The 26,089-nt window shown below is 42.5% G+C and overlaps 1 protein-coding gene and 1 long non-coding RNA gene across 4 annotated transcripts in view; one reads left to right on the plus strand and one right to left on the minus strand.

The window, feature by feature from the left end:
- Positions 1-11,304: 11,304 nt before the first annotated feature.
- On the minus strand, positions 11,305-17,244 carry LOC123378239. The gene is made up of 3 exons (XR_006582527.1): positions 16,961-17,244; positions 12,582-12,735; positions 11,305-12,068 (listed from the first exon to the last, which is right to left on the minus strand). It is a non-coding gene; the product is annotated as an uncharacterized LOC123378239 (long non-coding RNA).
- Positions 17,123-26,089, plus strand: part of PTPN4 (protein tyrosine phosphatase non-receptor type 4) — a 191,822-nt gene continuing 182,855 nt past the window's right edge. Inside the window, exon 1 of one of the 3 annotated variants that reach the window (XM_045031786.1) lies at positions 17,123-17,395. The gene's annotated coding sequence lies outside the window, so the exon portion shown is untranslated. The remainder of the gene's footprint in view (positions 17,396-26,089) is intronic. The other 2 variants (XM_045031784.1, XM_045031785.1) reach the window with 2 other exon arrangements.

Raw genomic sequence — 26,089 nt, forward strand, 5'->3', positions numbered from 1 at the left:
CAAATCCAGAATCTATCCAAACTTCCTGAATCTGCTGCATTTAGCTGAAAGTCTTGAGAATGAGCGCTCTGGAGTGAGACCTATCATAATTCCTGCTTCTAGTTAAGTATATATGACAGATTCCCAACCATGATCGATTTATACACAAAGCTGTTCATATTGCTGGATTCATCTTCATGCAAATAAGATTTCAAAATGCAAACTGAGTCCAGATATTTAGTAAAATGGCTGCTGCTATGTGGTGATAACCTTTTACATATGGCCTGTCTTCCCCATGCAGCCTCCAGCCACCATCACAGACTCTTTTTTCTTTTCCCAATCTCCATGGCTTTCTCTGCTGCCTACCATGATGCCTAAGATCTCTTCCCTAGGTAGCAGTAGGAGGGAACAAGTAGGAACGTCAGGGTTCAGGAAGGGCCATGGGAAAGAATTGTGGCCAGTGGGAACATGAAACAAAGGACGCTGAGGATCTGAGGAATTCCTTAAGGGTGCTGCAATGCATGAGAGGGAAAGAACAGGATAGAAATTTTTTCAGGGATTTGGGTGGACAGTTGGAAGAAGCTTCAGGAGGGAGGAGGAAAGGAATCAGGGAGCAGTATCCAGATCCATATATCTAGAATCTGGTGGATACTGATGGATAACCGAGTTCTGATCAATCTAGAAACAATGTTCAGGCTGGAAATCCTGCCAGAAGGACAGTTGCAAGCACAGAGGTGGCATGAAAGAAGTTGTGAAGGGAGGAGTAGGAGCAGGATACAATAGGAACGGTGAGGAGGGAAGTCTGAGCAAAGTAAAGGGAAATTGTGAGATTTTTGCCACAGAAAAATGTGTGTAATTTTCCTGTAACATACTGTACAGAAAATAAAAATAGGAAGAAATTGCTCAGATTTTATTTCACAGTATGAAGCTTTGTGGGGTTTAGATGACACCCCTTTTCCCCATACCCATTACCTAATAGGGATGTCACTCATCCAGATTTTTCTGGGATTATCCTTACTTTGAATGGGCAACTAGGCATCCTGAAATCATGATCTGACGGTTGCTAAAGAGGCTTGAAATATCTTTAGGTGCCAACAAAAAAGTCATCACAAAGCAATGCTACACTCTGCTGCTCCACTGCAACATGATGATATGTAGTTATGATGCCATGTGATTATCACATGCAAGTTTGTCCTGCAAGAAAATTAGCTAATGCTAAAAACCACATGACATTCTAGAAAGAGCTAAAGAAATCACACTGAAATCACACTTCTTTCTTTCAGTAACCCATATGAAGTTGATCACATGGATATTCTTTTCAAGTCCAGGAAGTCACTTTTCTGATGTTACAACTGGCAATGCTTTCTTTTGTTGTTGTTGTCGATGAGGAGGAGGAGGCTGTGAATTTATTGCTTTTGGAACCTTTCTGACATGGAGTTAATGGCAGCAAAATATCTAGGGTCCCTCTTAACAAATAACTAAAATGGCTTGAGCCCCCCCACCCAGAAACTTGGGAAAACTAAATAGGCCTTCTATGAGTGCCCTTTATGGCAGAATTTCCCTACTTGCAGGCACTTTGAGGCTGTGTATAAATAAGAAAATCTATTAGGGAAAAGGGAACACAGTCAAACTTTGGAAAAGACAGCAACAGAATAAATATGCCAGTATAGATATGCTCCTTTCCCATAACTTTGGTAGAAGTCCATCTAATTCCTTCTCATCCATCAGTGAGAAGGTCTTTTGGTCACACCACCTCACCCATCCACCAAACCCCACTCAGAGTTTGGATTTATAAGTAGCAGTCTTACTACCGGAGCTGCCAGTGTCCCTTTTCAACTGGGCGTTCTGGTCAAAAACCAGACTCCTGGCAACCTTATGCTGAGACTGCCAAAAAAGGTGCCAATTAGTGCCAGTTTTGGTCGTGATTTTATGTGAAGTGGAGCCCTGTCCACTGGGAACAAGACTAAATCCCCAAACTCATTCACATAGGCCACTGAACAGCCATCAGACCATATCATCTTTCAGTCAGTATTGACCTGGGATGAAGTTGAACAAATCAGCTAGAGATTAAGGACTCTGTATGCCATTTACAATTCCCCCGAAGCATCTCATCCCCTACAAATAGCAGTTTCCCGATTTTCAAAGACAATAATGAAGCAAATTCCATTTGAAACATTCCTTTTTGTTAGGCTGCACAGAGAATTATGACACACTCGAATTCACTGTTTTTTATTGGTTTTGCATGTAAAGAGGTTACTGACCAAAATAAATACATTGGAGAATGGATTATTTTAAAAAACTATCTTTTGAATGTGTAATCAACCATAAAATATTTAGCTGAACTTTCTTTTTAAATTAAGCTGCTAGTAGTTCTGAGCCTGCTGCTTTTTCTACTGACCCTGCAAAACTCTCCTGTGCCGGCTGCCCGTGGCTTTCTGCCAAAATGAACACTCTGTCCTGAAACACTGTGTTGAGAAAGGCCATGGCTCAGGGCAATGCAGTAGCTCATCACTGGCTAAGCTGGCTGAACTTTAGCACAGCTACTAGGTGGAAAGAAAGGATTTTTTCCCCAGTGCTCCGACCCAAGTTTTTGCCAAGTTAAGGTGAGGATGGACATCAGCGAGACTGGTCAGTAGGAAGTCAGGGCCCATGACAATTTATTAACATCTTGGGCCAGATGGTGTAAATCATAGTTCCATAGAAATCAACAAAGCTGGACCAATTTACACCAGCTGAGGATGAGGATCCTAATCAGTAAACTGATGACTTTTCACTCAGCTAATGCTCCATTTAACTTTAACAGAACATTGCTTTCTATTCAAGCTTGTGTCCTAAATTGTGTCCACATGGGCAGAAGAGGAGGGACATCAAGGATATTATACTTTAACCAAGATACATTTAAATTTCACCAAATTATATTTGTTGTTGTTTCTTAAGACATTAAAAATATGCCGTAATATTCTGTATGTGGACTACACTTCCATGTAGCATTACAAATGACAGATTGTGCATAAGGAACAGGGGACCTCTGTGAATGTGCCATAAGAAAGGACTCTGAAGACTTTACTCGGGCAAAATCACCACTGGATTTTGGTTTGTTTTGCCTCAGTAAGGACCCCAAGACAGGCCTAATTTATTTATCATATAAGCTTGTCATACAAGCAAGCATGTGCAGAAATGTTTGGTCTACCCTGCATTAGCTGAGAGGTAATATGATCCTACTCTGTTTTGCTATAGTGTATTGCACAATGCAAAATATTTACAAGCTAAAAAGCTCTAGCAGATGCCCTGAGGGCTGTGCTGTATAGCACTTCCCAAACTCAGAGTGTCAAAGGCTTGCACAATATCAGAGAAAATAAGGTTGGACTATTATATTATTTTAATGGTAACCATGCATTCTAAGCTTCATGGACTGTATCATTTAATGTACAGCTTCTCTAGTTAGTCATGCATGATTTGCTTCCTAAGATGAAATGTACAGGAAAAATTAATGAGTAGCCCATTCTACTGAGAAATATTCTGTTCTGTAAGTTTCAGATAGTGCAAAATGTTCTCAATAAACTATTTCATATGTTTGGGTGATTATAAAATATGACTCTACCTGAGCAATATCAATAGTATGAAATCTAATGGCCTGGTTTTTCTCTCATTCACACTACTGTAAATCAGAGGTAACTGATGAAGACAGTGGCGTTACATCAGTGTGAGAGATATCAAGATCAGATCCTCACTATACAGTGATATAAAGAAACCAAGTGTATAATCGCTATTCGTTTTAAACACTTCATTTTTCTATAACTTTTCAAACATGTTATTTGGCTCAATAAATGTTTGATGGTCTCAGTGTAGCATCTAGTGGAGAGAGGGTAAATCACAAAACAAAACCACTAGGAGCACAAATAACACATAGATGGGTGCCTTTATTATTACATATTATAGGGATGAGAACATGAAATGCTACAGTGTGCAGCATATTCACTTCCCTAAATCTTTCAGCAAAAACTCAGAGGGTTACTACGTAGTGGCTGCAGTTACCTGTGTACAATGAGGTGCTTGTAATCCTGGAAGAGTAGGATGATAAATCTGGCCAAGATCCAGCTCAAGTATGGCTCGAAGTCTGATGCACACAAATACGCTGGAGGCAAATTGTCCCTTGAAAATTCCCCTCCCCCTCGGTTTAATTCTGATCTCTCTCCCACAGCTTTCATAAGTGTTTCCATCTTGGCTTAAAGTCAACCTTGCTTTCCATCCCTGTTCTGCTGAATACTGTTTTCATTCTATATGCAGAACCAGGGCTACTGACCTGCAGTGGGACAAATTCTGCCCGACTTCTACCCTGTATGAACCCTTTAATATCAGTGTTAATGCAGGGATGGGTGCACTGGAAATACCTAGACAGGATTTGGCTCAGTATGTGTTTGGCTAGGGACTAATCTTGACTTCCTTGCCCATCTAAACCTCCCACAGGCGTTAATGGAAGTTTTGGGTGTGCAATAAATGCATGAGTGGGCTTTTACTGCACACCTTGTGGCTTTAATCCAGAATTAAAATACGTATTTTTGAGTCCTATCATGTCCCAGCAAGTCCTAAAAAAAAGTAGTAATCAGTGCAGTTACTCTAAAGCTACAAATTGTCCATAAAGCCAGGGACAAATTTCAAAGTCCAAATTTAAAGTCATATTTTATAACATCTCTCTTCTTTTTTTTCTGAACAGCATTAATATTTATTGGACATAAATTAAAAGATAAAGTCTGTAGCAAAAATGCAAGAGGAACTCGAATCATTTTTAATAATTAAGAAAATAATGAAGTAATTTAAAGTATACAATGATTTTTTGCAAACATTATTTTCTTTGACCCTGATTGGCTGGTTTTTAATACATAATATCCCTGCCGTTTTTCAGTGTCTGAACTGGAAAAGCACAATCCCCGAATCCCATCATGTCCATAAGACTAGAATGTGCCTTTAGGTACCATGCTCAGCAAGGATCATGCATACGAGGCATCATTCCAGGAGTAGCACTGGAAAGTGCTGTGACTCAGTGATGGTCCTCTGAGGCACAATTCCCTCCCTTCTTCTCCCTTGTTCAAGGGGGATTTGTGTTTTGCAAATTACAGCGCTGCCCAGATTGACTAACTGAATTGTCTGACTCATTGGTGGGGGCAGAGCCAAGAGGCTATTCATTCCTTATCCCGCCTTACTCTGTGCCCACCTACTCTGAGCAGTACAACACACACTTACTTCTGTGCCCCAAGACCCAACATCCAAGTAACCAGGAGTGTAATGCAGGAGTGTAAGGGCAGGGATTCTTACTTCCCTGAGTGGATACATAGTTCATCACAATCTAGCCCATTGTAATTTACTTGTTTAAATGGTTTTCCTATCTAGTTGTCAGCTAGCAACTATCTGTGGGCTCCGGTTAATGATTCTGCAATATAAGCCATCAGGAATAATGATAACCTTCTGTATATTTTAAGTACTTAGGAAATGGCAGCAAACATCACCACGTAACTACACTACAGCAGTGTGATGAAAGTACAGTAGTGATACATGTACTTCACCTTTTCATTTTGCAAAACACAAGTGACTACAGTAGCAAAGTTCTAGTTGTTTGCCTGCTTATCTAGAGGGGAATTTGTTTATGCATGTTCTTAATTAGCCCAAAGATAGTTTAGTGGTCTCATTATTGTCAATGCCAAGAATTAAAAAAAAACAGGAGCCAGGAGCCTAAAGATCATTAGATTGGTTTAAAGACTCTGAGATTTAAAATAAACAAATTAATTGCATTTTTATTTCCCCTCTGGTTTTTGACCGTTTAGAGATCACATTTTCAAGCTTTTCTCTGGAGCCATGAGGATTAGAAAATAACTTTTTTAAGAAAATAAAAGCTAAGATTGTCATATAATAAAATAATTCCAGATTAGAAACTGGGTCTTTAAAAATGATGAAATATCATGAAATGTGTAATATAAAAATGGGAACTGGAAACACTGCACTCTGGTTACAAGATGATATGTGTCCACATCAGAAAAATACTCCACTAGAATTGGCACTAATGAGTATTCTTGTTGCTGGCATCACAAGAGAGGTGAAGAATTGAATGACCTTGGAGAGTGAACTACCATTTGACCCTGGAAAGTGAACTACCCTCTGACCTTGATGGGTGGTCCCTCCATGGTCATGCTGAAATACCAGTTGGCAGGGCAATGTAAGGGAACTCATCTTGAATCTATTCTGTGGAGAAAGAATGGACTCCAGTCTCCAGGGCTATCTGTCACCTTTCATTGGCTTCTGTTTGGTGACTACTTCCCATCTAAGGGAGAGGCCGTTGTTGTTCGTGTGGTGGAGTCTTCTTTTAGGGCTTAACCCATAGCACAGAGGTCAAATAGACTGACACTTTTATTGGTTTCTGTGTCTCTGTGGTTCCTCTGCCTCTTGTGAGATGGTGGCCATTGCTGTTTCTGTACCGAGGCCTCAGCCCTTCCACAAAAGTTGCCTGATACCTTTCACTAGTACTAAATTTTTAGAATATATATTTGTAAACTAAAAACAAATAACTGTTTTTGCAGCCTGTGGTTGTTAACATCATTTTCACTCAGCAATAAAATGTAAAGGACCGAATATGCTGTAAATCCTGACACCTTAATTTCTTCTAAGCTGGTCCATTTCTTTACAATATGTCTGTTCTAGGAAATTTTACTGGATGTAAAGTAAAAACTCTAAAAATTAAATAAGCCATTCTATGAATTGAAAATTTAGAACAATTTGTACTGTTCCTGGAAGAATTTAACTGGTCAAAATCCCTCTTGCTGATTTTAATTACCTTGTGGTGAAACCCAAATGTAGGTGGTTCAGGAAATAGTTTGCAAACATGTTTTGTTTAGCTACGTTGCTGCTGTGCAGGTTTTTGTCTTTTTCTCCGTAAAAGTCAGTTTTGGCTGGATTTGGTACTATACATACAAGATAATTTAATACACAGTAAAACCAAGCTACCAGTCACTAAACTAACAGGTTTTTTTTCTCCCTATAGTTATTGTCTTACACAAGTCAGTTTATTTCTGGGAGATACATAAAAATGCAACAGAGAAAAAAATCCTATGAGCGGAGTTACATTTCTCAGTGTGTTTTGCTGGTGGGGCGGGGGGGGGGAAGCTTTCAGTTAGTGCTAGCTGTTGGCAAACAATGTAGACCACAAAACCTCAGCTGTGAAACTGCAGAGCTGGTGGGAGGTGACATCTGGTCTTCTCTTCTCTATGTTTCAAATGAATGAGTATTGGCTTCTGTGCAAACTTTTATAAAATGCCTGCAGAGGGGCCAAAGAAGCCAAGAACTAAAATGTTTTAAAATCCCAAACAACAATATCGGAGGGGAGCCACTTTTTTCCTGTCTCATCTTTTATTTTATACATTTGGTGTTTTGATCAGGCTTCTCAATTTTTGACTTGAAACCAAAGTGTAACAGGTAACTGCACAAATTTATTTGCATGATATGAAAATCAACCACCATTCTGAATAGTTTCATTTCAGATTGGGGAAACAACAAAAGTCAAGTCTGCATGAGAGAGCACAGTGTGTGGGTCTCATGTACATGAGCTGCAGCCACTTTGAGAACAACTTGGTCACTGTCTCTGCTCACAGGCAGAGTTCTTATAAATGTAAAGGTGCAGTACAAAGAACAAAAGGATCATAGAATATAGCTACCAGTGCATATGCCATATAAACCTTACAAGAGTTATTGGTATATAATTATTACCTTATAATAAGAACATTTAACACAACATCTACTTCTTATTTTCCAAAGTAATTCCTGGAATTTAGCCACTCACCATTGATGTATATAGTGTAAAAGTTTAAAAAACAACAACAAAGAATATGGAATCTTCATCTGTTATTAATTTCAAGATGCTCGTAATGTTTTGGTGTCTGCGAGTGGCAATAGCAGCATATCAAAAGCAGAATAAAACTAATGCCTTGAAAATTGGGCCCCTCAAGACTATTTTATTTTATTAAACTCTTTCTCCTCTTCCCAAAATTCAACAAATTTTGTGGCAAATAAAAACAACAATCAGAAACCTCCAATGGTGATTCCTAGCTGGACTGCTTAATGCAGGAACTAGACAAGGGAAAGACTGAGTGTCTTTCTAAAGGATGTACTATAGCCCAAACCAAAGTTATGGGCTTGATGCACAAATTACTGGGTGAGGTTCTTTGGCCTGTTGTATGCAGGTCAGACTAGATTATCACAATAGTCCCTTCTGGCCTTAAAATATATGAATTTATGAAAGCAGTTTAGCTAAAATAGTAACATTATGGTTTTTGACCCAAAACTCAAACTAAAGCTCTTTCTTTAAGGTTCAAAATATTTTAGTTAACTTTTTATTGGGATTGCTCATTTTTTCCTCAACAGGTTCTGGTTGTGATTGGAAGCAGAATGGCTGAAATAGTGAGATAAGTTATTCTCAGTTTTTCTGTAGCAGTCAGAAATACAAAGTAACAAATATCCCACAGGACAGCAATGTCTTCATGAGATTTCCAGCTACAATTTGGGCATGAAAAAAGCTCAATGATTGAGATATTGGATATTGACTATGTATTCATGCCTCAGTTTACTCATAAAGAAAAATGAGGATGATGAGAATAGCTTACATTTGTAAAGCACATTAAGATCTTTGCTTAAAAATTCTGTATGTACAATATGACAGTGTTTTACTATTGTTATGTAAAGAACAGGACACAATGGGTAATGGATGGAGGTGGTTAGGGTTTTTAAATTTTTATCACATTTTTGATCCATAGGAAGATCATAGAAGGGTAGATGGAAAAGAGCCATTAGATCACGAAGTCCATCCCCCTGCAGGGGCAGCATATGGGTCCTGTTACAACAAAGCATTTACATGTGTGCTTAACCTTAAGCACATACTTAAGTCCATTTATATTTAGCACTAAAGCATGTGCTTGCATCCTATTGATTTCAATGAGATTTAAGTATATAGAATTATAGAAATGTAGGACTAAAAGAAGGGACCTTGATAGGTCATCTAGTCGAGTCCCCTGCACTGAGGCAGAACTAAATATTTTCCAGACCGCCCCTGACAGGTGTTCTTACAAACCTCCAATGACAGAGATTCCACAACTTCCCTAGGATATTTGTTGTAGTGCTTATCTAACCTTACAGTTAGCAAGTTTAAGCCCCCTCCCTTGCTGCAATTTAAGCTCATGACTTCTTGTCCTGTCCTCAGTGGATGAGGAGAACAATTTATCACCCACCTCTTCATAACAATCTTTTACATACTTGAAGATTGTGATCATGTCCCCCGTCAGTCTTCTCTTCTCCAGACTAAACAAACCCATTTCTTTCAACGTTTCCTCATAAAGTCATGATTTTGGACCTTTAATCATTTTTGTTGTTCTTGTCTGGACCTTCTCTAATTTGTCCACATATTTCCTGAAGTTTGGCGCCCAGAACTAGACAGAGTACTCCAGTTCAGGCCTTATCAATGCTGAGTAAAGTGGAAAAAATTACTTTTCTTGTCTTGCTTACAACACTTCTGTTAATACATCCCAGAATGATATTCACTTTGTTTGCAACAGTATTACACTGATGACTTATATTTCATTTGTGATCTTCTATAACCCACAGATCCTTTTCTGCAGTACTCCTTCCTAGACCATCATTTCACATTTTGTATTTGTGCAATTGATTATTCCCTCCTAAGTGTAGTAGTTTGCATTTGTCCTTATTGAATTTAATCCTATTTATTTCAGACTATTTCTACAGTTTGTCAAGATTATTTTGAATTCTAATCCTATCCTCCAAAGCGCTTACAACCCCTCCCAGGTTGGTATCAACCACAAACTTTAGAAATGTATTCTCCATGCCTTTATCCAAATCATTTGTGAAGATATTGAATAAAACCAAACCCAGGACAGATCCCTGTGGGAACCCACTTGATATGCCTTCCAGCTTGACTGTGAACCACTGGTAACTACTTGCTGAGTACAGTTTCCAGACCAGTTGTGCATCCACCTTATAGTAGGTTTTTCTATATTGCCCTATTTTGTTTATGAGTAATCATGTAAATCTTATTAAAGGTGAGATGTATCACATCTACTGCTTCCTCGCTATCCACAAGGCTTGTTGTCCTGTCAAAGAAGGATATTAGATTGAACTGACATTTGATCTTGACAAATTCACGTTGAATGTTGCTTATCATCTTCAAGTATCGGGGGTAACCATGTTAGTCTGTATCCACAAAAACAACAAAGAGTCCGGTGGCACCTTAAAAACTAACAGATTTATTTGGGCATAAGCTTTCGTGGGTAAAAACCCTCACTTCTTCAGATGCATGGAATGGACTTATCACCTTATTACCTTTTAGGTGTTTACAAATTAATTGATTATTTGCTCCATTATCTTTCTGGGTAGGCAATGTAGGAGCTTACAAGATGTTTCAATGAGACATTTAAAATCTCATTCACAATTGTTTTTTTTTCATTCACTAATTTAAATGATAACCACTTGCATGGCAGGCCTTGCATAAATAATATAGTTATTGACACAAACACATGCAAATAAATCTATTAAGTCAAAGAGGGTCTTTTCTATATTTCTAGATTTAGATAAAACCTGTGAGATTAGTATGACAGATATGGCAATTTCCTGCAATGTCTTTGGGAGATCTTACTGTATTAAGTTTATGACCATTGTGGGACAGGGATTGTATGTAATTCCACTGAGGAAGATGACAGTGGCTCCTCTAGAAACTAAGAACAGTGGGCGTAATTAGGCAAATTCACTGAGGTTGTAACAGCTCCGGAGAAGTACCACTACCTGGAGATGCTCTGATATGCTAGTTCAAACTGGACTCTCCAGAGACCAACAGACAAAGAAAGGACTTTTGCATAAATAGCCTGAGTTTCAACTGACTCATGGCCTTATTTCTGATCCAGCAAATGGATAGGACCTTCTGTCCCTGGGGATGCCCCAATCCTTAGGGAAGGGTTGCAAGGACTGACACCTTCCAGAGCCCCTCACTAGCATTGGGGTGACCTCTGATAAGTTTCTTAGCATGCATGTAGGTTCTTTTACTGTTTTTAATATATTTTTTTGTAATGCTTTCACCTTAAAAATAAATGTTTCCTTATAAAGAGTTGTGTGGTAACTAGGGACTGCTGGCAGTTACAGCTGTGCAAACCGTCCAAAGAGAAAGCATACCGGAGATGCTGACCTGTTTAGGCAGTCTGGCTTGCCGGGGATATCACAGTATAAGCAGTGCAGAAGGAGAGAGACACAGGTCTGCACCCAAGACAGATGACAGCCAAGGAGCCAGAAGCCTAGGGTGGGTGCCCTTGGTGAACCATGAGGAGCAATACAATGCAGTTGCCTTGACCTATGACAGTTAGGTTCTGGGAAACGGTTAACAATACATACATTTTCTAAGCAGTGCATTGAGATATACAGTTTCATGATTCTCAGTAACAGCAATGGAAACTGTGCAGCTAAATCTCCACTCACTGCTTTGAAAATTAAGCCCCTGAAATAACTTTGGAGAAGGGGGCTTTGCCCACCTAATGCAGGCAAGCAGCAACACAGGAACTTGTTGGTGAATTAAAAAGCCATGCTACTGAAGCAGAGTTAAGCAAGCTGGAGGCCATTTTCATGTAATACCACATGGCTCACAATACTACGTGAATCAACATGTTTTGTTTCTGGTATCTATAATAATAAAAATAAATAAATATGGATATATATCTGCAACTTAATTTTTATAGTCTTTTATTAGTAAATGTCATTCTACTTGAAAAGATGAGCCTTGTGGTAGATACTGAGTGTTGGTAAGAGACAAACACTGAAGCAAAAGATTTATTCATATTATATAGGAATATTATTCATAGGCTATAGGAGTGTTAACCAGACTTTTATGGTAATGATCCTTAACTAAACACATAACCCTCTTTGGTTTGTATCTTCCTCACTTTGTGCAGCACAGATATTTACATTCAAACTGAGCCAGTTGTTTTTACTTCTAAACCAGGGAGGCTCAAGAAAGACATTGATTTCCTAGTGCACTGCTGGTAGCTTCCCTCAGTCTGCAAAAAATAAAAACAAAAAACCAACAATCACTGTGACAAATTCTGCCCACACTTAAACCCCTTTGAAGCCAAGCAGGCTGGATTTTTCCCACTAACTTTAAAATGGGGCTGATCAGAGGAATCCTCTGTACCCTTTCACTTTGTTCTTATTTTGATTTACAGAGGCTCTATTCATGGTAAAGCTGACAGGACAGAAACTCCCATGCACTCTATGTACCTTGTTTTTAAACCTCTTATTATACACAGTTCTTCCTTGATCTATTTTATTTTGGAGTTTTCTGAATTAACACCTTTAGCTCATCATCTCTGGCTCCATCCTGCTCTCTTTTCCATGGCCTCATGAAGAGATGTCATTCTTGAAAACACACTCATTTTATTTTAACCTAGTCCAATAAAAAGACTCCTTTATTTCCTCTGGTTTCCACCCCACCTTTTCTCTTCTTACTCATAGGACTAACATGCTTAGCACTTCTACACAACCTTTTGACTCAGACTAAGTGACCTACCTACCTGGCACAAAAATCTTCTTTCTCCTTTATTTACGGTAATTATTAAGGTTTCCATTCAAATATTCTCAGATTTTAATAGCGTGATTCTCTTATCAGCTCTCCCAACACTTCTTTTTCCATTCACATAACTTCTCTGTGGCAATTACACCAATTCCCTACATGAGAGAGAATTGTTAGAAAAATATTTAATGTATTTTTTTAAACTGACATTAAATGTAGTTTAGCAGCTGAAAACAAGGAAGAGGAGCCCACAACATATGACCAGCCAGCTTTCCATGAACCAACAGATTGAGAAAATTGGTGTAGTGGATTATAGATCTGTATATTTCATAATCATATAAGAAGAATGGCTGGATCGCTCTTCAGCATAAAAAGGGCTGCCGTGGCCATACTGAATAGTCTTTACAGCTGAACTTGCAGATGGTAGACAAAGCAATAATATCCCAAAACTGTCATTTAGTCCAGCATCTCACATTAATACATAATTTAGCAAAGAAGTAGCTCAGCAAGTGACTACCCATAGCCCAAGACATACAATTTGGCATCTTCAGATCCTTACTGCTTATGATGACCTCCACATTTCATATCAGATGAATGGGTATATCCAAAATATCTTGCCATTTAACTGTTTTGTTTATTTTTAGATTGTAAATTCTGTGGGTCAGAAGCTGAAGCCTTGTGTTTATTTAGCTGTAAAACACCTAGAACTCTGTTGGCACTATGGGCCTCAACCAAAGTAGTGAACTCAGTGGGCATTTGTCTATTTACTTCAGTGGGCTTTGAATCAAGCCCTATGTAAATAATAATACAAATAATAATAATATTGTAACAGAGCTACATTGAGATATCTAATGTCTCTAGGTAACAACAGAGTCATTTTGCTTTGGGGTTAGCAAAAGTGTATCTTTTATGGTAGCTGTGATGGGGTTGGACTAGGCGCAAAGTCCCCCACTTGAGGCCTCAGAGTTTTGCCACACCACTCCCAGAAAAGGAGCAGTGGAGAAGTCCTCTAAGTAGCCTAGAGTGGTTGTGAGGAAGCAACCAATCAGAGGGGCTGCTGGAATGGCCAGTCAGGGGCCAGGAGGGCTCTATAAAGGAGCTACAGAACACAGCAGTAGTTAGTTACTGCTTGGTGCTGGAGAAGAAAGGATTGTGTGCCTGGTTGGAAGATGAGCAGGACCAAAGATAGTCTGCTGGTTGGGACCAGGGGGAGTGAGAGGCTCCTGGCTGGCTACTAGGACTGAGCCTAAGACAAATTGCTGGCAGGGACTGGGAGACAACTGAGGAAGTTCCTGGCTGGCTGCAGGGACTGAGTAGAGTGTGGACACATTAGGGTGACTAGATAGCCTGATTTTATAGGGACAGTCCTGATTTTTTGGGGCTTTGTCTTATATAGGTTCCTATTACCCCCTGACCCGATTTTTCACACTTCCTGTCTGGTCACCCTAGGACACACCCAACCAGAGTGGGTGCTTGTGAGAGGTGGGTGCTGACCCCATTACAGTAGCTTACAACTTCTGTCACAAAAGTAATAATATAGTTATAGTAATATCAGATGATTTGGATGTGAGTTCTCTATCACTGTTTAAAATAATAATTTTATAATATTTGTTAAGCACTGACATCATGCTTGGCACATTGAGACACAAAATAAAGATTGACATAGCAATTTAAAAGACAAACTTTGAAGCTTGAATACTGTACATGTAACTGGACTAAAACGCATTCTGTGCAATTTCAGGGTGAAGAAATTCATTATGATCTGGGAAAGAGGACACTATAAAAACTGCAATTGAATATTCCTTTATCAGTATACAGAGGATAACTAGTGCCCAGAGTTTGAGGCTGAGTAGAAGCTGCAAAAGTGTAGAATTCAAGAACTGGAAGTTCCTAAACAGAATATGTCTATAAAGGGAACTAAGGAAATGCTCAGAAAGCTAGAAATTAGTACAGAATAGACTATGTTGTGTCCTGTTTTGGTTACAGGACTTTGAGCTAATTTGTTCTTGAAGCTTGTGTTAAGCTGGGGCGTTTGATAGACGCACACGACATGGTTCATTGCAAGACTACACAGCTTGATCTGAAACTTTGTAACCTTATCTGATGACTTGTAATTTCAATTATTAAAATTAAAGTTTAAGATACAGAATTGCTAATGGATTTTTGTTTTTAGTAACAAAGTCCATTGATAAGTTACAGAACATGAACTTTGAAATCTCTGCTGACAGGGTCTATGAAGGTGCCTCTGGGGACTGCCCATTACCTCAGTTGCCCTTTCTCATAGCCAAAACGTTAAAAAGTCAATCTCCCAACCTCACAAACAATCCACCTTTGCTCCCAGAAGAACATCACAGAGAGCAAGTGAATTCTCCAGGTGCTGAAATCCTCCCAGTTCCATGTGGGGCAGGTGCCCCGGAGGGAGGCGGGCTCATGTAAAGGAAGAGTGCCAGTCCCTGATATAGCTGTGAAGATACTATATGTAGAATGTTATATCATATACTAAGAGAGAGCAGCTTAATTCTTGGTAAAGAGCCAGTCAGGGAGGGTAACTTTTTGAATGGATGGTGGTGATGAATGTTAGGGAATTGGTTATGGTTCAACAAATCCTTAAAATTAATCCCTGTCCCCTTGAAACAAAACCAAAACACTTCCAAAAAATTATTTGACATCATAGAGTAAGATTGCATACAACTCAATGTAACTGCATGACACTTGCACTCATATCCCATGAGCTTTTACTGTTTTTGTTACATTCATCTGTTCTGTTTTGTTTAGGTGCCAATCCTGCAAACACTTCTACACAGAGTTAATTTCATGCACAAGTGCTATTATTGAACTAAATGAGACTACTCACATACTTAAAGTTAAGCGCATATGTGCTTGCAGAATCAAGTTCTTAAATTTTTCCATTGTGGAGGCCAGTCTGTTGTGGTCCGTCCCTCCTGCTGCCATTCTGGCATCACATCTAACCCTCACCTTCACCTAGCAGGGGGTGAGCTTACTGTCTGAGATAGGGCGAGGAGTTTGGCTATTCGGGAGGGTCTTGTAGTAGAGCTGCTACTCCTCTGGATGGAGGCGAGCCAGTTGATGTGGTTCAAGCACCTGATAAGGATGCCCTAGAGAGGCTTCCATTGGAACTTTACAGGGTATGTGCCAATGGGTGTAAGCCCTGAGGCCGACCCAGGACACACTGGAAGGATTAGATCTCCTGGCTGGCCTGTGAACACGGGGGAGTCCCCTAGGAGGAGCTGGAACCTGTTGAGAAGGAAAAGGAGGTCTGGTCGTCCCTACTCGCCATGTTGCTTCTGGAACCTTCACCAGGAAAAGCAGCATAAAGGAAGATGTTCTTAAATTGAAAAGTCTTTGGGACAGAGATGGTGTCTGTCCCAAAGGGGGGCTATACGGTGTGGTTTTTTTTTTGGGGTGGTGGTGGTTATGCAGTGCCTTGAATAATAGGATTCCAGTCTTTTGTGGGGTCTTGGGGTACTGTGGTAATGTAAATCATGAAGTACAATAATACATTCTAATCAGTTACAAAGTGCTCTACATTGTGTCCAAAAGTCACACAAATGTAAGGTTATAATGATAGAAGTAATTTGTGTAAATTATTGTCAGGCTTTATTTACTGGTTTTAGAGTGGCAGCCGTGTTAGTCCGTATCAGCAAAAACGAGGAGTCCTTGTAGCACTTTAGAGACTAACAAATTTATTTGGGCATAAGCTTTCCCGCGGGCTAAAACCCACTTCATCAGCTACATGGAGTGGAAAATACAGTAAGCAGGTATATATGTCACAGCTCATGAAAACATGGGGGGCCAATTCAATTAAGGTGGAAGTGGCCTGTTCCCAACAAGTACAGTACCCTCGCAAAAGCATGGGCAAGATGTAGAACCGAAGTTCGCTGTAAATGTCTCTGCCACTAGGTGGCACCCAGCTCCCTGACACAGACCCCCCCTTGCAGGAAGCTCTCAACGTGCTCCATTGAAGCGTCAAAGCGCTGAAGCAAGAGGCGAGGTCTTATTATGACTGACAGCTCAGGGAGCCAGTTCTTTTCAACGTCACAATCGGACTCGGCTTGATTGAGCGTTAACTCAGCCAATCAAAGTTGTTGCAGTGTTCCCGCCCCAGGCTAGTTTTGCCGGCCCCTTTCGCCCTGCCCAACCAATCCCTTAGCAGACAACGGGGAGTGGGCGGGATGCGTACGAGCAGGCCAGGGGCTCCCGCTCGCTCCACTTTCAGTTCTCGCGAGATCTCTTCTCCCCCTTCGCTGGGTGACTGCGCAGCCGCCATGTTGGTTGCTATGCTGCCTGTGTGAGGAGGGAGGGAGGCCCTGAGGGAAAGAGGCTGCGGTTCCCCCCTTCTCCAGGCAGCGCTACACTCACCTCGGCAGAGAGCCTGCTCGCACGCCTGCTGCCTCCGCCCTCTCCTCCGGTTCACCCCCCCTCAGGAGGAGACCCCCCCGAGTGTACGGGGGGTCCTGTGCCCCTGCCCGTGGGCTCCCCGGCACTAGTGCCGCCCCCCAGCGGTTGTAGGCGGGGGGCAGAGAAGTGTCCGAAAAGGGGGGCGGGTGTCCGCCGCCTTCTCTCCGGCCCCCTCGGCCCAGTCGCCGCAGTACGATGTGGTCCTCGCCGCTGCGGCTGGGAGCGGGGCGGCTGCTGCTGCTGCCCGTGCGGCGGCTGCTGCGGGGGAACTGAAGGCAGCGAGCGCGCCTGTGTGCGCGAGGGGGGGTCGCGGGGCGGCAGCGGCGAGCCGGGCCCGCGGGTCTCTCCTCAGCGCCCCTCTCGCCTTATCTGGAAGGACGCGGCTGTTATGTGAAGGTGAGAGAAGCCCCGTCCTGCGGTGCGTGGTGCGCAGGGCTCCGAAACCAGCGGCTGCGGCCGTGTGTGCGGCGGGCGGCGGCGGCGGCGCTAGTGCGGGGTGTGGAAGGGGCCAGGCGTTTTCCTTCTCCAGCCCACCCTCTGCAGCCCCCTGGAACATCCCATATACGGAGCTGTTAATGGGAAGCAGCTCTCCTGAGAGCCCCCGCCAGGGTGGGTGGTTCCGCGCTCCCCCCCCCCCAACCCACCTGCCCAAAAGATTTCGGAAGAAGGCTGGAAAAAAGCCACCGTGGGTTCAAAAACACCGTTCAGAAGAAAGGGCGGGGGGGGGGTGAGGCTGGTTGGGGCGTATGTTTTCTAGGGATCCGGCAGTATAGGAAACTCATCACATTTCTGAAACAAGGCATTCTTATATTTGGAATGGGTTTAATATGGAAGTGTAAGATTGTCATGACTCCTAGGTGCATGGGTGAGTGTCCGTGGGTTTCTTCGGACAGGAAAAATAGGTTTGAGTGCAGTCTTCTCATTCCAGAGTACGTTTTTTTAGTGTCTCCCTCAACCAGAAAGCTTGTATAATCGCGCACATCTTATATGCAAGGGAGGCTTTTACAGTACCTGGTGATGGGTAACTCATGAACTCATTGCACTGCCATCTGGAAAAGGAAGAATGCTGCTGTTTTTTCGAAACAAGGCTTTTGTTAAAACTAGCTAGCTGCCGGTTTACATACAAGGTTCCAGTTGCTTAAGCAAATGTAAATATATATGTGATCAATTTTTGTGCCACTGTTCCCACAGTATGAGTAATAGATGATTTAAAGAGCCTAAAACAAAATGCACATATCAAAGCAATATCAAAATGCTTGTATCCCTGATGATTTTAGTGCATTTTAAAAATTCAGTAGTGGATGCTTTTAAGGTAGACATAGATGGCTAAGCCACAGTAACATGCGTTTTGTCATTTCGGGTATTTCTCGTGCTTAAACTAAACTCTGGTATGAATGGTAGTGAGGGTTTATTGCATGTGTGTTTTTGACTACTGTATTGATATTGGTAAAGAAATGCTTTGTAATGCAAGGAGTTACTGATGTGCCCACATGCAGCCAGATGTTTGTGAGCTCATTACACCTTAAATGTGTTGTAATGATACATGAATGTAATTTAAATTAAATTTTATAAAACAATTTTCTTGTAAGATATTTGCATTGTGAAAAGCTTTTCCAGTTTGCTGCCTAAACATTTTGAGAGTACCTTATTTTTGACAATATTTCTTGCTTCATTGACCTCAAAAGTTATTTTTTCCAGTCCCTGTTTTGTTTTTGTTTTTTTTGTAGCATAAGTCTCAAATTTGTTATGCTTCACTATCAAACTGATAGGTCAGTCCTTGGAGAGGGCACATACATATAAATATACACAACAGTTTCAGGAATGTTTGTGGTTTATAATCTCAGAAGTGCAACTTTGTTTACATAGGAAGATGTGATTTTGAAGATCAATTTTAAACATTTAACTTGAACTTTTAAAAAGGCATAACAAAATAGGATAGAATGTGTAAAATATCTCTTTACTATCTTTAATCTTCCAGGTTCCTTGTATTTTTTTCAGGATTTGTTTCTTGTCTTTTGCCATCTGTTTAGCCTTCTATAGCTGTTGCAGAAATTGAAACCTCTGTGAAGCTTCTTCAAAAGCATAAATGTGCTGGTGTTTTGCTTTCTCGTGTCTCATTCCATATGTGCTTAGATTCTGGTTTGTTTGTGATTTAGGTTCATAATGAATTTAGATACCAGAATAAATCTCATTTCTTTTACCAGTTAGCTAGCTCCACAAAATATATTCATTGCTTTAAAGTTGTTAACCTTTTAAGCTGACTGTAAAGACAGTATTGATTGAACGCCCTTGCTAAAAATACTTTCAGGGTTGGGTGTACTTAAAATGTTGCCACACGAAAGTTAATATGAACTGCCCTTCTGTAACAAGTTTATAGCTTATTATTGTTAGAGGCTGTATTTGTAAAACAAAAATAAATGAAAACAAAACCCTAGCATGTTAAAAGTACTGTAATGTGTTAATTGCTGTTTTCAGTGAATGAGCTGGGATAGAGGCATTATTTATTAACTGTTCAAATGTCACTTTAATAAGCATGGTGGTGTTAAATATATGGCAAGTGTACGCCTCCCCAAGTACTGTATTTTTGTTCTGATTCTGCAATGACCTCTGTGCAGGCGAGGGTTCCACCTACATAGAAGTAACTTTGCAGCATTTAGGGCAGAGGCGGGCAAACTTTTTGGCCTGAGGGCCACATCCAGTTTCCAAAATTATATGGAGGGCTTGTTAGGTGAGGCTGTGCCTCCCCAAAGAGCCAGGCATGGCCCGGCCCCTGCCCCCTATCCGATTCCCCCCGCACTTCTCCCCCCTGACAGCCCCCCTTGGACTCCTGCCCCATCCACCCCTCCCTGTCCCCTGACTGCCCCCAACCCCACCTGCCCTCCATCCAACCCCTCCTCTCATTCCTGACTGCCCCCACCCCCCGGGATCCCGGCCCCATCCAACCACCCCTTCTCCCTGACCACCCCTGGAACCCCTGCCCCTGACTGCCCCCTGCCACCCCATCCAATCCCCCTCCTTCCTGACTGCCTCCCTTGCCCCATTCAATCCCCCCTGTTCCTTGCCCTCTGACCACCCCGACCCCTATCCGCACCTCTGACCACCACCCCAAACTCCCCTGCCCTATTTCCAACCCTCCCTGCCCCCTTACCGCGCTGCCTGGAGCACCGGTGGCTGGTGGCGCTACAGCCGTGCCACCCAGAGCACCAGGACAAGCATCCGCGCCGCCCGGCTGGAGCCAGCCACGCCGCTGTGCACCTCAGAGCACCAGGTGAGGCTGCAGCTCTGCAGCTGCACTGCCCGGCAAGAGCTTGCAGCCCCGCTGCCCAGAGCATTGAGCCGGCAAGGCAGTGAGCTGAGGCTGCGGGGGAGGGCTAGCCTCAGGGGCTGGGCAGGAGAGTCCTGCGGGCCGGATGTGGCCCATGAGCTGTAGTTTGCCCACCTCTGATTTAGGGCCTTTTAATGTTCATTCTGGAAATACTGGGTCATTATTTATTCTGAGCACTTGCTACAAGTGAATGATCATGGTTAACAACTGTGCCTGCTTAGAGTCTCATTGACTTACATGCCTGTGTATCTGGAGTTGTAGGGCTGGGACTAAAAACAAAAGCTTGAGGTGTGTTAAAGATTAAGTACACTGATTATTTACTTTTTGAAAAGCTATATTTTAGCCACTGATTATTTTTGTTGCTTAAATCAATCATTCTCAACCAGGGGTATGCAGAGGTGTTCCATCAACTCATCTAGATATTATTTGCCTGGTTTTACAACTGGCTTAATAAAAAGCACTAGTGAAGTCAGTACAAACTAAGATTTCATACAGACAATGACTTTACACTGCTCTATATACTATACACTGAAACATAAGTACAATATTTATATTCCAGTTGATTTATTTTATAATTACAGTAAAAACTGTTTTATCTGGCATGTTGGGAGAATGGGGGGTGCCGATAAGTGAAAAATGCCAGTTAACTAAAAGGGAGGGAGTTTGGGTGTGGGAGAAGGTGCAGGGTTGGGGTGTAGGAGGGGGTGCAGGCCATGGGCTCTGGGAGGGAGTTTGGGTGTGGGAGCAGGCTGGGAACAGACGGTTGGGGCACAAGAGCGGGCTCAGGGTGCCGGATCGGGGGGGAACTCACCTCAGGTGGCTCCCCGCAAGCGGCAACCTGTCCCAGTTGCTCCTAGGCAGAGGTGCGGCAGGAGGCTGCTTACGCTGCCTCTGCCTCGAGCACTGGCTGTGCAGCTGGGGGGTGGCGCCTGTGGGTGGAGGTAGCATGCAGAGCTGCCTGCCGTGCCTCTGCCTAGGAGCAGCTGGTGTAGGTCGCCACTTGCGTGGAGCCGCCTGAGGTGAGCTCTCCCTGGATCTGGCACCCCACATCCTCTCCCATACCCCTACCCCGAGCCCCCTCCTGCACCCAAACTCCCTCCTAGAGTCCGCACGCTGCACTCTGTCCCATGCCCCCACCACCTGCTGGCCCCGCACCAACCAGACTTCCAATGAATATCAGAAATGCCGGTTTATAGAGCTTTCTGGTTGGTGAAGTGCCAGATAAAACAGCTTTTACTGTATGTGGTAAAAATGAGAAAGTAAGCAATTTTTCAGTAATAGTGTGCTGTGATTCTTTTGTATTCTTATGTCTGATTTTGCAAGTCGTTTTTAAGTGAGGTGAAACGTGAGGGTATGCAAGACAAATCAGACTCCTGAAAGAGGTACGGTAGTTTGGAAAGGTTGAAAACCACTGGCTTAAATTACAGCTGTGCCCAAAAGTCCTAATCAAGGTTTGGACAGCCTGTTGTTAGATTCTGACAGTGTTCGTGGGTTGTCTTGGAAATGTGTTAATTAAAATATCGGAGAACCAATATCTACTTAGAGTATGAACACAGTTTTACTGAATAATTCTGTAGTTCCGAGGGTCTGTGTCTAAGTTCCCTGCGCAGCTGCCTGTTTAGTGTTGCGCAGGCACTCAGGCAACCCGCCAGGGGAGGGGAGGCCCCCCCCAGCCCTCATCTGCCACAGCTGGGGTGCCCCAACTTTGCTGCAGCTGAGGCACCAGGACTGGCCGGGGTGGCACGGCCGGAGCAGCCCGGACCCAGCCGGATCGGGCCCAGGCACGGCTGGTGCAGCTTTCCCCTGGCCCGGACCTCTTGGGGCCGGGGAAGGGAAGGGGTGCCTATCCTGCAGCGATGGGGAGAGGCGCCGCTCCCCCACAGCCCAGGTGGTGCTGTGGAGAGAGAGAGCTGGGGGGAGTCCTCTCTCCCAGTCGTAGGCCTGGAGCCGCCTCCTGCACTCCAAACCCCAGAGCCCTTACCCCCCCATCCCAATTCTCTGCCCCATCCCAGAACCTGCACCCCCAGCCGGAGCCCTTACACCCCTGCACCGCAACCCTCTGCCCCAGCCCTGAGCCCCCTCCCACATTCCGAACCCCTCCTCCCCATCCCCACCACATGAATATTATGTGCACCAATAGGGAGGTGATGTGTCACACATCACCTCCCTATTGGTGCATATAACAAAATTAATTCCTCACATGGGTGGGAAAAATTAGAGGGAACACTGGTCTGTGTATCATTCATATGCTTAATTAATTAAAAAAACTAATTTGCATATAAGCGTTTTTTCAAAAAGTAAGTCAGTACAATAAGCTAAATATACTGAACTGGAGGACTGTCAAAACCAAAGTCAAAGTTATGCTTGTACTTTTGAAGCTGTTCATGCCACCACCCCATTAGGCAGGTGGTGTTTTGTATGATGGCACTTTCTTCTAGAAGCCATTTTGCTTGAAGTCCTGTGATATGAACAGAGCAGGTGAGAAGTAAAGTAGGATGGTATTTTAAACCAATGGGTGTGGTAGACCAAGTCTAATGGAGAGCTTAAATTACTTTTGATAGCGGGTATGGGTAAAGATATTAAGTGAATGTTTTGTTTAGTTTGAGTTAAAACCTGATTAAAAATAAGTAATCATCAAAAGCACCCTTTTTCTTTGGTTATAAAGGCCACTATTAGACTACTGTTTAATACTGATACGTAAAAGAAGCTGTTATTTTGGTTTATTTCGTCTGTAATTCAGAATGCTTCTAGCAATTGGCTTCTGTGGTGCACTGTATCTTTATTCTCTCCCCATCCCACACCACCCTGTCTAAATTTGATGCAAGATCACATGTATCCCATGCCTTCACATCATGCTTCTGTGCCATCTCATTTCCACCCGTACCAATTATAAAAATTGTTGAACAGGAGAATCTTTCACCATATGCTCATGACTGTGCTTTCTTCATATACCACTTTCACTCTTATGCTATCAGAAACCGATGAAAGGCTCCATGCAGTACTTATGAGTTTTTTCACTCTGCTTCTATTTGCAATGTTGTGAAAGTGGTATGTACAGGAATAGTACAATGCGATTGTCTGCAGTGGTGGAGGGAAACTGAAGGTGGAGAGAAGAGGTTTTTAAGATTATTGTGGTGAACATCTGGGAGAAGACAAAACCAAAGAAGAGGATGACCAGTGGTCTAGCGCAGTGTTTCCCAAATGGTGGGTCTTGACCTATTAGTGGGTCACAGGGAGATTCTAGATGGAATGCCACATCCAGGTTGGATTAACCAATCACTGGGCCCTGGCCTGGGCAAACATGCGCTAGCCCACTGTGGGTGGAGGTCTGGGGCAGAGGGAGGACTGGAGAGCAAGCCCACCTGGCAGCAGCCGCTCCCGTTCTACAGTATTAAGCCCGGCTCCCTGTTCTGGTGATGCGACCAGGGGCAAAGCAAATTTAGCCTGGCCACCCCGATTGATGCTGCAACCCCATGCTCCAGTTCTCAATGCCACTCAAATTTGGCTGAGCTGTTGGAGGGGGAGTCTCCCATAACACCTGGAGTGGGAAGCCAGTCCCACAGAACAGGAGCTGCCATGGTGGGGTGATTTTCCAATCCCTTCCTCTCAGGCCTTCCCTCTGCATTGTGCCTGTATTAGGGTTGCAGGGTTGGGGCAGAGAGAACATATATGTAATGTTGGGTCATTAAAAAAAAAAAAAAAGACAAAATGGAGTGGGTGGGTTGACTTAATAAAAAAGTTTGGCAACCACTGGTCTAGCAGTAGCATAGCTGGTTCTTTTCTCTCTAAGCCAGCTGTGGATGGAATACTTCTTTGGGAATGGGGGCTATGTCTCCCCCCCCCCCCAGTGACCTCCACCTTGTCCAGACTAAAGTAGTAGCACAGTAATAGTTTTAACTTAGCTTTAAAAAAAAGTTTTGACACTTAGCTGAAATCCCAGCATGTATCATTCTGTGATGACATATTGAGAGGACATCTTCAGCTAACCATACACTGCCAGTAAGAATTCAGAGCCTAGTCTTCCTCCCTTCTTCTTTTAGGGGCGGGGGGGGGAAGGCAACCATTTATGTATTATGTGACACTTAGAGCCTAATTAATGGAATTATTGAGCATTTTTTTGAGTTTAGCATAAGTTTTTAATTTTACATGAATTGCAAAGATACACTTAAAATTCTGACAGATTCTGTTGGCATATGTTAAGGGCTGTTATAAAGGTGATGTTATAAATTGTTCTCCATGAATTGGATTAATCTGCAGCAAGGGAGATCTAGCTAAGGTATTAGGAGGAAAACTTTCTAACTATAAGGATAGTTAAGCACTGGAATAGATTTCCAAGGGAGGTTGTGAAATCCTCGTCATTAGAGGCTTTTAAGAACAGGTTAGATAAACATCTGTCAAAAATGATCTAGGTAGACTTGGTCCTGCCTCAGTGCAGGGGGCTGGATTAGATGACCTCTCAAGGTCCCTTCCAGCCCTACATTTCTATAATTCTATCGTGGTCAGGAGACTGAGTCATATAGATTTAGGTTAAGAAAAAAAGAGGCTTGTTTAGGGATCTGTACTATAGTACAATAAAATCTTCTGTAATGACTTTTCACAGTGTCCCCTCAAGGTTTTTGCAAAAAACTGTTAAGCCCTTCAAATTGCTGCTAAGGGCAGGTCTACACTTAAAATGCTGCAGCGACTCAGCTGTGCCACTCTAGCACTTCAGTGAAGATGCTGCTATGCCGACAGGAGAGCTTCTCCCGTCAGGGTAGTTAATCTACCTCTGCAAGAGGCAGTAGTTGTGTCGATGGGAGAAGCCCTCCCATAGATGTAGCATGCTCTATACCAGGGCTTAGGTCAGAATAACTGCGTTCAGTGGTGTGGATTTTTCGCACCCCATAGCAATATAGTTATAGACATACGTTTATAATGAAGACCTGGCCTAAAGCAGGTAAGAAAAGTTGTATAAAACAAGGTTCTTACTTCTATTGAAACCTGAATTAGATCCTCATATTCTGCATTCTACTGGAAGAACTAGAGAGGTGGAACACTTGGACTCTTGTCCAAGGAAACTCTTTGTATTGTGCTGCAGTAACCTGGTGATCAATTTTAAGAGCAGTGTTTAATGGGAAATACAAGTGTACTTGGCTACAAATGGGCTGTGTGGTATATGGCTTTAAAGATGGCAAGATGTGTACCCATTCAACAATAAAGTAAACTAACAACCTTTAATGATGAGCGTGTGTGCTGTGTAATCGAGAATGTTCTCTCAGAAATATTTTCACTGCTTGGGGAAAGTACAGTGAAGTGGAGCTGCCATTTGGGAGTTATCAGACCACATCTGAGGTTTGGGAGAGGGAAATCATAGTGCACTCCCCAGAGTGAATTTTTTGTTTTCCCCTCGCATTTTAGCCACTCCTTACCATTTTCAAGAAAGGCTACCTGACAACATACTGATTGAATTATAGTGCTTGACCAAATACCAAGATTTTCAGATGAAACCAAGTTTATTATGGCTAAAGAAAAGAGATGCCATTTTAAACACTTGGATTCTTTTCATTAGAAGCTGTCCTAGACTGGAAAGACAGAAAAGATCTGTTCCAGACCCCTACCAATGCAGGATTTTTCTAAAAGTATTTTAGTCTGTTTTTTTTTTTCATTTTAAATACCTCAAGTTGTAGATCTTTTAGTACAGTGCTTTCTTTGGAAGATTTTTCCACAGTCTTAAAAGATCTGGTGGTCAGCTTGGTGATACTCTTGTTAATTTACTATTCTGTTTG

The sequence above is a fragment of the Mauremys mutica genome, chromosome 10 (genome assembly GCF_020497125.1).
Source record: "Mauremys mutica isolate MM-2020 ecotype Southern chromosome 10, ASM2049712v1, whole genome shotgun sequence".
In the NCBI taxonomy this organism is placed as follows: Eukaryota; Metazoa; Chordata; order Testudines; family Geoemydidae; genus Mauremys; species Mauremys mutica.